This window comes from Ascaphus truei, chromosome 5 (genome assembly GCF_040206685.1).
Source record: "Ascaphus truei isolate aAscTru1 chromosome 5, aAscTru1.hap1, whole genome shotgun sequence".
NCBI classification, from domain to species: Eukaryota; Metazoa; Chordata; class Amphibia; order Anura; family Ascaphidae; genus Ascaphus; species Ascaphus truei.
The window spans coordinates 184,434,201-184,444,158 of NC_134487.1; the positions used below are offsets into that span (position 1 = coordinate 184,434,201).

The 9,958-nt window shown below is 47.2% G+C and overlaps 1 protein-coding gene across 1 annotated transcript in view; it reads left to right on the plus strand.

Annotated features, from left to right (window-relative positions):
• The window catches only part of KCNU1 (potassium calcium-activated channel subfamily U member 1), a 244,552-nt gene that overhangs the window by 69,226 nt on the left and 165,368 nt on the right, over positions 1-9,958 (plus strand). The window lies entirely within an intron of this gene.

The window sequence follows — 9,958 nt, forward strand, 5'->3', positions numbered from 1 at the left end:
TCGGCTTTTCCATTCTTGGAGCCAGGGCGGTAGGAGATGTGGAACTGAAATCTTGCAAAGAAGAGAGCCCACCTGGCTTGTCGCGCAGACAGTCTCTTTGCGGATCGAATGAATTCTAAGTTCCTGTGATCCGTAAAGACCGTAATTGGGTGATTGGCCCCCTCCAGTAGATGTCTCCACTCAGAGAATGCAGCTTTTATAGCCAAGAGTTCTTTGTTTCCGATGTCATAATTTCGTTCAGCTGTTGACATTTGGTATGAATAAAAGGCACATGGATGAAGGAGCATCTTGGGTTCAATTCTTTGTGACAGAATGGCACCAACAGCGGAGTCGGATGCATCCACTTCCAAGATAAATGGTAATTCTGGATTTGGATGGATGAGGATAGGGGCAGATGTGAAGAGTGACTTCAATTGTTCGAATGCCGCATCCGCTTTAGGAGACCATTTGAAGGGGAATTCCTTCCGTGTGAGTTGGGTGATTGGGGCAATAATGCCAGAGAAATTTTTAATAAAACGTCTATAGAAATTGGCAAAACCCACAAATCTCTGAATGTCCTTTTCATTCCGAGGGATTGGCCATTCCACCACGGCTTGAATCTTGCCTGGGTCCATACTCAAACCATCGGGAGAGATGATCTAACCGAGAAATTGCATGCTGGTTTTTTCGAATTCGCATTTTTCTAACTTGATGTATAATTTGTACTTACGGAGACGTTCAAGGACAATTCGGACATGTCTCTGGTGATCCATGATGTTATCGGAGAAGACTAGGATGTCATCCAGGTATGCCACTACGAATTGGTCCAATAACTCTCGGAGGACATCATTGATTAAATGCTGGAAGGTAGCAGGGGCATTACAGAGTCCGAAAGGCATCACCAGATATTCATAGTGCCCATAACGGGTTCGGAAGGCTGTTTTCCATTCGTCACCGGGTCGAATGCGGACCAAATTATACGCTCCTCTGAGATCTAATTTGGTAAAGATTTTGGCTGACCGAATTTATTCCAATAGTTCAGGAATCAGAGGTAATGAGTGAGTACCTGTTCTTCACCGTTATCTTATTTAGTTCCCGATAGTCAATGCAGGGGTGTAGAGAACCGTCTTTCTTTCCCACAAAGAAGAGCGCAGCACCTGCTGGAGAATTAGAGGGTCGGATAAAAGCCTTTGATAGGTTCTCCTGTAGGTAGTCATTGAGGACCTTCAATTCCGGTTCTGAGAGGGAATAAATTCTTCCAAACGGAATAGCAGCACCCGGTAATAATTCAATGGGACAGTCATAAGAGCGATGTGGGGGAAGCGTATCCGCGTTCTTCTTGTCACACACATCTAAAAACTCAGAGTAAGGAGCCGGCAGAAGATTTTCTTGAGATGAGGAAATCTTATGTATTCCTACACACTCTGGTATAGGAGTTTTAGGTAGACAGGCTAGCTGACAGTGCTCCGAGGGAAACGTGAGTGTCTTGGTCTTCCAGTCGATTAGTGGGTTATGGATCATGAGCCATGGAATTCCCAGAATCACTGGAAACAAAGGTGATGGAATGAGATCAAATGAAATCTTCTCCTGGTGATTGGGCTCCATGATTAGTGTTAAGTTGCTGGTTTCATGGGTAACAGGTCCAGAGCTCAAGGCAGAACCGTCAACGACTTCCATCCTTTCTGGCGATTCCTTGGCTACAAATGATACCGAATTGTTCTTGGCGAATTCTATGTCCATAAAATTCCTTGCCGCCCCTGAGTCGACCATTACTGTGGTTGAAAAACGATGTGTTCCTTCCTCGATGATAATAGGAACCAGGAGGTGAGGGTGTAGCGAAGGAGGGTTATCTTTCCTTTGAGAAGCAGAGAGAACAGTTTTTGAAATAGCGTGCAGCTGATTTCTTCTAGGGCTCTGGAAAGAAGACCGCCTGGACTTGTTTGGGCAATCAGCGAGATAGTGCCCATCGTTTCCGCAATATAAACAGAGATCTTCTGTTCGGCGTCTATTCCTTTCCCCGGTTGAGATGGGTCCCCGCAGTGTATTTACTTGCATCGGCTCCTCCTCAGTCTCCCTGGAACGTCTTGGGGTACTGACATCTCTAAACCCGGGGTTGCTTGGCATGAACGACTGTCTCTCCAATCGTCTTTCCGTAAGCCTACGATCAATTTGGATGCATAAACGGACAAATTCCTGAAATCTCTCTGGGGTCTCCACCCGGGCTAGTTCGTCTTTAACTTGCTCCGAGAGACTCTGCCGAAAATTATATTTCTGCGCGGCCTCATTCCACTCAGTATCGTTAACCCATCTGCGGAATTCAGCTGCGTACTCAGCTGCCGAGCGTCTTCCTTGACGAAGATTGTTCAGAGTTGCCTCAGCGGTTGCACTACGATTTGGGTCATCAAAAATAAGACTCATGGCATCGATGAACTCCTCCAGGTCCCTTAGTAGTGGGCTATCCTGTTCTAACATAGGGGAGACCCAAGCAAGGGCCTCATCCTTGAGCAGGGTTATGATCAGTCCAACCTGGGCTTCGTTGGTATTATAGATGGTAGGCTGAAGCTTGAACACATGTCTGCATTGATTAAGGAAATCCCGAAAAGATTGTCTTTTTCCTCCAAATTTTTCCGGAAGGGTTACACGGGGTGCGGTTTGCACAGTCAGAGTTTTTTGAACAGATGCGGTGATTAAAGCTGCACGTAGTTCACGGTTTTCAGCTTCTGCGGCAGCAGCTCGTTCCTCTGAGCGGAGGGCACATCCTTCCGCGCGGACGACACATTCTTCCCAGCGGGCATCACGTTCTACCTGGCGGGCATCCCGTTCTTTCCGGAGGGTATCCTGTTCTTCCACGTGACCAAGACGTTTGATAAGGTGTCCTTGTTGTTCTTGGAAACCAACCATGATACGTTGTAAGTCCTGCAGTGTCCGAGCCTGGGCCAGGTCTGTTCCGGCGGAATCCATGCAGGGCCTGTTTATTCTGTCAAGGATTGGACTTCGGCTGAAGTGGATCCCAGTGGCAGGAACAGCAGGGAGCGAAGTCAGGAAACAAGCAGGGGTCCGAGGCAGGCGGCAGGTAGCGAAGTCAGGAAACAAGCAGGGGTCCGAGGCAGGCGGCAGGTAGCGAAGTCAGGAAACAAGCAGAGGTCAGCAACGAGGAAACTGGAACAGGAGGATAGCAATAGCTAGCACAGCAGTAAACACAGGAACCTTGCAGAAGCTAAGGAACCAGTATAAACCGGCAAAGAGGAACAGGAAAGGGAGGTTTATATAGGCAGGCTGGGAGGTGGAGCACAGGTGCAGAGGTGTCAGGTATCAGAGTCTGGAATGTTCCTTAGTTTAGCAGCAGCACTCCCGGTGGGCAAGTATAGGTACTGCAGGCTAGAACCAGACATTGAGAGTGGCAGCAGTCCCGGTGGCCAAGCATGGGAACAGCAGGCTAGAGAATATGACACTCAGGCAGGCCAGAGTAGAGTTGATAGAACTGTGGTGGACCAATGCCCCTCACCCTGCCTAGGACTTGAGGGAAGAGCATGCCCCACCCTGAGTGTCTGTACCTTTTGGTGGAGGCAGGGAGCAGTGAGAGCCCCAGACAGCCCATCCTGAAGGGGTACAGTCTGGAGAAGGAGACCACTGTACATGATTTGCTGCTGCTGCTGTGTGCTGCTGTACAATAAAGGACTTGTGCTATTACTTTAAAAAAGACTGAGACTGAAATCTCTCGCCCATTGAGGGGCTTCTCTGGATGGATTTCATCCTACCCTGATAGGGCTTGCCAGAGATGGAGGCGCTGTACCATTAGGAGATGAAGGCAAGAACCCCAGAAGCCTGTCCCTGTTGTCCCCCATACCATCGCAGGAGACTCAGGCCCTCCTGTTACCAGCAGGTATGCACCACCCACAGACATGTAGCCAGCCCTCATTACACCCTAGGGGTCCGATCTGCGACCGGGGGGGGGGGGGGGAGATGGGTTACATATATGTGATATTGATGTATTATTTTTATTATTGTAATTGTATTGTGTTTTATCTGTATTTTTAAATATTTTTTTGTTTGAGCGCCCCCTAGCTGAGGCTAAATATTTTCTTTGGTGCATTTATTGGCATCAGGTCCAGTTGGTTTGCAATTGATTTGATGCATGCACATTACTCCCATTTTAGCCTGGGAGACATATCTACTATATAATCTCATCTATACTATATAGAGATCCGCATTTATTTTCAAATTAACATACCTGTTATTGGTCATTTGGGAGGTTCCACAGTCATCCACAGGCTTCTCTCCCTTTGAACTATTGTATGGCTGACATCCGAGGAGCTTACTGGAAATAGTTAAAGAGACTTGGGAACACAAGGTTACACCACATAGAAGTGTAATAGAACATGTGGCCTAGATGCTGCATAGCCCTACCCATAGTGAGGGAACACATGGAAAAAGCCCAAGAAGCATAGAGGAATACTTATAATAAGAGTGCTAGGGTCAGGATTTTTCATCTACTGGATAGGGTGCTAGTTTTGGTTCACACCGTAGGGAGTAAATTCCTCATCAAGTGTCATGGTGTAACGGAGTGCGCACCACATAGAAGGTGTGACCGTGAGGCCGAGGTGGGGATTGATTTAAACGCCACCCACAGCCGCGTGGGCGTATCTGGAGTGAAGATAAGTCGAGGTAGCCGTGTCGAGGTTGGAGAGTTGAGTAGTCGTGATACTTGCCGAGGTCGGGATTGGAGAGGTACGGATCGTTGTTGGTACCCGGGGTCAGGAGTTAAGAGCGGAGTCTAATACAAAGCCGGCTCAGGAACAGAGAGCTAGGAACAGAAGAACAAGACAGGCTTGCGGAGATAAGGAAGCAGTGAACACTACGCAACATAGGTTTATGCTCAGCAAATTTGCCAGTGGGGAAGCTGAGCATAAATAGGGGAACAGGAGCCAATGAGTAACCAGCAGCGTGGAGGTACGTCAGTAGCAAGGGCTGCGATTGGAGAATCCGGTGCAAGGAACAGGTGAGAGGTGGATTCCTGACGAAGTCGGATGAGGGGCCCCTGTGTGTGCCGAACGCGCACTTCGTGCCACCAATGCCAGCGTGAGGAATCAAGCCGAGGCGGGGCCGGAAGAGTCTGCATTTATCCCGGCGCGGGATGGGTGCGTGCACCTAATAGGGCTGGTGAACATGACGTGCTGCAGGGAGTGGAGCACCCGATCGCGGGTCTGGGTAAGGAGAAAGCGTGCCAAGGAGGGCGCAAATCACGGCTCCTTACACATGGGCCATATGAGGTCATGGAAAGAGTGGGAGAAGTAAATTACAAGGTGAAACAGCAAGGTAGGAGGAAATCTGAACAAATTTACCATGTAAACCTACTTAAGTCCTGGAAAGCTAGAGAGGTCTTATTAGTGTAACCACCTTTCCCTATGCCTATGCCAAACCACAGGCGATTACGCGTGCTGCTGCACCTGAGAGGCTTACTGGAAGCCAAAGCCTCTGCTCCTGGGGAGCCTGGGATGCTATCTCTCGCGATGCAGCGCCGACACCTAAGAGGATCCCAGCATAGGTGGGATTGATTCCTCATAGAAAACAATACTCACTAATAATAATAGAACTGACATATGTAGACACACTTTACTCATACATAATATAATGACACCAACATACAATACACTGCAATACATAATAATAATGGTGGTTCTTCCAAAGAACTGAGGGTGCCCTTGGCACCAGTAACCCGATGTCCACAAAGTAGATCCCACCCAAAGTGTGTGTGAGGGTAGCGCTACCCCCCTAGTGTGAACCGCTGGTGCATGTGTGATACCTGCCTGGGTACTCCAGTACACATGGGACAGCTTTCGGAATTACACTGAAGCAGGTCCCATGCAGAGGGGCCTCTGACAGCAAACCCCTCTCGCCTAAGGGTCCAGGCCTCCACGTGGTGCGTGCTCCAGCCGGAGTGTCTCACACAAAGGGACCTATGCAGTAAGCGTTCATAAGCCACTTATCGAGCACTTATCATCCAAAATGGCTACTGCTATTCAGTAAATGGTGATAAGTGGGTGATAAAAGACTGACTCGCCCAAAAATTGCTCATAAAAAAAAATCAGAGGCAGCGGTGAAAAACCACGTATCACCGCTTTTCGGCATGTTCATAAACTCGCGCAATTCCAGTAGCAGTGATTAGACTATCAACGCCTATCGCCGCTCTAGAATGGTGATTTTATCACAAATTCCTCACGCCAGTAAAAGCTGGCGTGAAGGTGTTGGAAACTTGCAGAGAAGTGGCGAGATAGGACTTAAAAAAAATGCATTTTTCCTGCATAGGATTGATGCCGGGAATCTCTGGAGCTGACATCCATTAATATTAGCACCAGAGACCCCTGGCATGAATCCTATGCAATAAAAATGCATTTACAGTAAACTTCATTACCACAGCGGATAGCCTCAGGGACACCCTACTTCCTGAGATACAGGCCCCGTTATGGGGTGCCAGTATCTCCTATGCATTTAAATGTCCGCGTCACGTGACTATGGGAATAAAATGCATAGGAGATACCGGCAACCCATAACGGGGCCTGTATCTCAGGAAGTAGGGGTCCCCGAGGCTGAAACCAATGCGGTTCAGCTCAGGAGACCCCGTGCTCATCTACACTATTAACAAAATAAAAATTTATACACATACATTTCGGGCGAGATTTGCACAGGGAGAGACGGCTCTCTCAGAGCAGCTTTCTCTGCAGCAGATACAACTCGCCGGGTTAGGCCTTTTCAGAGGGTCATTCATTAGATCACCGGCTAATCGCCCGTTTTGTGAATTTTGCTATAACAGGTAATCAAGGCTTTCTAAATACCGTGATAGCAACGCTCATAAAAACAGCAAATTAAATTAACCTTTAGTGCATATGCCCCAAAATCCCTGAACACTGCAGTCTCTAAAGTAAGGGATGATCCCTATAGAATGGCAGGCCCTGCAATACTCCACTAGAGTGACAGGGGCTATCTGGGGCCTTAGAGGCAAGGCCTGACCTAGTCCAGGAAGCTGACTGCTCCCTGGACACTACCTTCCTCCTTCCCGTTTGCATCAGGACTGAAGGTCACCCTCAATCCCTGCGGAGGATATCCAGGGTATTGTATTGTATGTCTTTATTTATATAGCGCCATTAATACATAGCGCTTCCCAGCAGTAATACACGTGGTAATCAAATAAATAACAGATAATATAAATAACAGATCATGGGAATAAGCGCTTTAGACATAAAAGTAACATTAAGGAAGAGGAGTCCCTGCTCCGAGGAGCTTACAGTCTAATTGGTAGGTAGGGAGAACGTACAGAGACAGTAGGAGGGAGTTCTGGTAAGTGCGTCTGCAGGGGGCCAAGCTTTATGTATCATGTGTTCAGAATATCCACAGTGCTATTCATATGCTTCTTTAAGCAAGTGTGTCTTAAGTTGGGTCTTAAAGGTGGATAGAGAGGGTGCTACTCGGGTACTGAGGGGAAGGGCATTCCAGAGGTGTGGGGCAGTCAGTGAAAAAGGTTTATGGCGGGAGAGGGCTTTAGATACAAAGGGGGTAGAAAGAAGACATCCTTGAGAAGAACGCAAAAGTCTGGATGGTGCATAACGAGAAATTAGGGCTGAGATGTAAGGAGGGGTAGAAGAGTGTAAAGCTTTAAAAGTGAGGAGAAGAATGGAGTGTGAGATGCAGGATTTGATCGGAAGCCAGGAGAGGGATTTCATGAGGGGAGATGCTGAGACAGATCTCGAAAAGAGTAGAGCGATTCTGGCAGCAGCGTTTAGGATAGATTGTAGGGGAGACAGGTGAGAGGCAGGAAGGCCGGACAGCAGGAGGTTACAGTAATCAATACGGCAGAGAATGAGGGCTTGAGTCAGATTTCCTCACTGCTTCCTTCCTACCTTTTCTGGCGGTACCCCATTCAAGATGGCCATCGCGATCTCCATTTCCCATTGAATTGCATTGCGGCGCCACATCTATTCTGCGCATGCATGCCAATTCCAATATGGCCGCTGCCACTACCGCACATCTCAGTGGAGCAACAGAGCGTCTCCCTCTCACCTGAGGTACGGAAGGGGGGACCCAGCCACATTAGCCCTAGAAACCCCAGGTCCATCAGAGAGTGGAGAAAGTGACCCATAGGTTAGCATAGCTGAAACCCTGTCCATTCATCAGAAATAAGAGGTCCAGAACCTAGTGAGAAGAAATAAAGAAGTCTTCTCTACAAAGCCAGGTAGAACTAAGGTAATTAAACATGACCTAGTCTCTGAACCCGGAGTTCGAGTTAACCGTAAACCTTACCGAATCCCAGAGGCCAAAAGAGAGGCTATAAGTTTAGAGGTTTAAAAAAAATGTTAAAACTCAGTATAATTGAAGAATCCCAACGTGGGTGGAATAGCCCTATTGTTTTAGTCCCAAAACCCAATGGTACAACAAGGTTTTGCAATGACTACCGCAAACTAAATGCTGTTTCAAAATGTGATACGTATCCTATGCCTAGGGTTGACGAGTTGGTAGAGAGACTGGGCAAGGCCCAATATCTAACGAATCTAGATCTATCAAAAGGGTACTGGCAGGTTCCCCTCACAGAAAGGGCAAAAGAAAAGATGGCCTTCTCAACCCCAGATGGCCTCTTTCAGTATAGGGTGTAGCCTTTTGCCCTACATGGGGCCTCTGCCACATTCCAAAAAATGATGGCTAAAATTTTGAAACCACATTTTCGGTTTGCTGCCACCTACCTAGATGATGTGGTAAATTCATAGCAAAGATTGACAAAAGGCCAAGCTGTGCTACATTCCGTTCGGTCTGCTGGATAAACCACTAACCCCACTAAATTCTCTATTGGTCTGGAGGAGGCCAAGTATCTAGGGTATACCATTGGCAGAGGTTTACTTAAACCCTAAACAGTCAAAGTAGAGGCAATACAAAATTGGCCAAGGCCAGTTACAAAGAAACAAGTGAGGACCTTTATGGCATTAATTGGCTATTATTGAAGGTTCATTCACAACTTTGCAACTAGGACAAGCCCACTAACCGACCTCACAAAAGCAAGAGGACTGCTAATGGTAAAGACTTCTCTAAACAGTTTTTAGTGCAAACTGATGCATCTGAGGTAGGGCTGTGCTCTCCCAGGGTGAAGAGCACCCCATCCTTCATTTAAGTAGGAAACTTAATCCCCAAGAGATAAATGACTCCTTAATCGAGAGAGTACCTCGCAATAAAATGGGTTGTGGAGTCCCTCAAATACTACCTATTGGGGAGAAAATTCCAGTTGGTCACAGATCATGCACCCCTCACCTGGATGTGTCAAAATAGAGAGAAAAATGCGTGGATGACCAGGTAGTTTCTGAGCCTTCAACCCTTTAACTTTTCCATAAAACACAGGTCAGGGCTGAAACAGGGCAATGCCGACAGATTGTCAAGGATGCACTACCTGATATCCATGGTCACTTACCCCTCTAAATTTGAGCTGTAGGGCACGATACGTGACAGAAACCAGTGGGGCTTCCATGATACTGGAAAGCTTCTATCCTGTTTAGGCTGGAAAGTGCAGCCACAGGATGGATGTTCTCCATCAGGTCCTCAGGTGCTGGAACTGAGGGATGAAGAATCCAGGCCAAAGATTGACTACTGCCTGATTTCTGTCACGTGCCCTGCTAAATTTAAAGCAGCTATTTAAAGCTGGTTTCCTGCTTCTTCACTCTCTTCAAGAGCCTGGAGGCAGGACTGCTGCCATCAACCAGAAAGGGGAGAACTATTTCTGATAAAAGGGTAAATCATTTGTGTCCTATGTTTATTGTGAAGTTTGTTACTTTGTTTTGTTGGAAGTGGGCAGTCCGCCAAACTCTAGTCAGGGAAATCCATTGTTTAGTTATTGCTCAGTTGATACTTTATTACAAACATGGAGCTTGCGCTTTATATATATAGATATAGCTATAGATATAGATATATTTGTGCATGTGTACAGTGTCGCAGCAAATCTGTA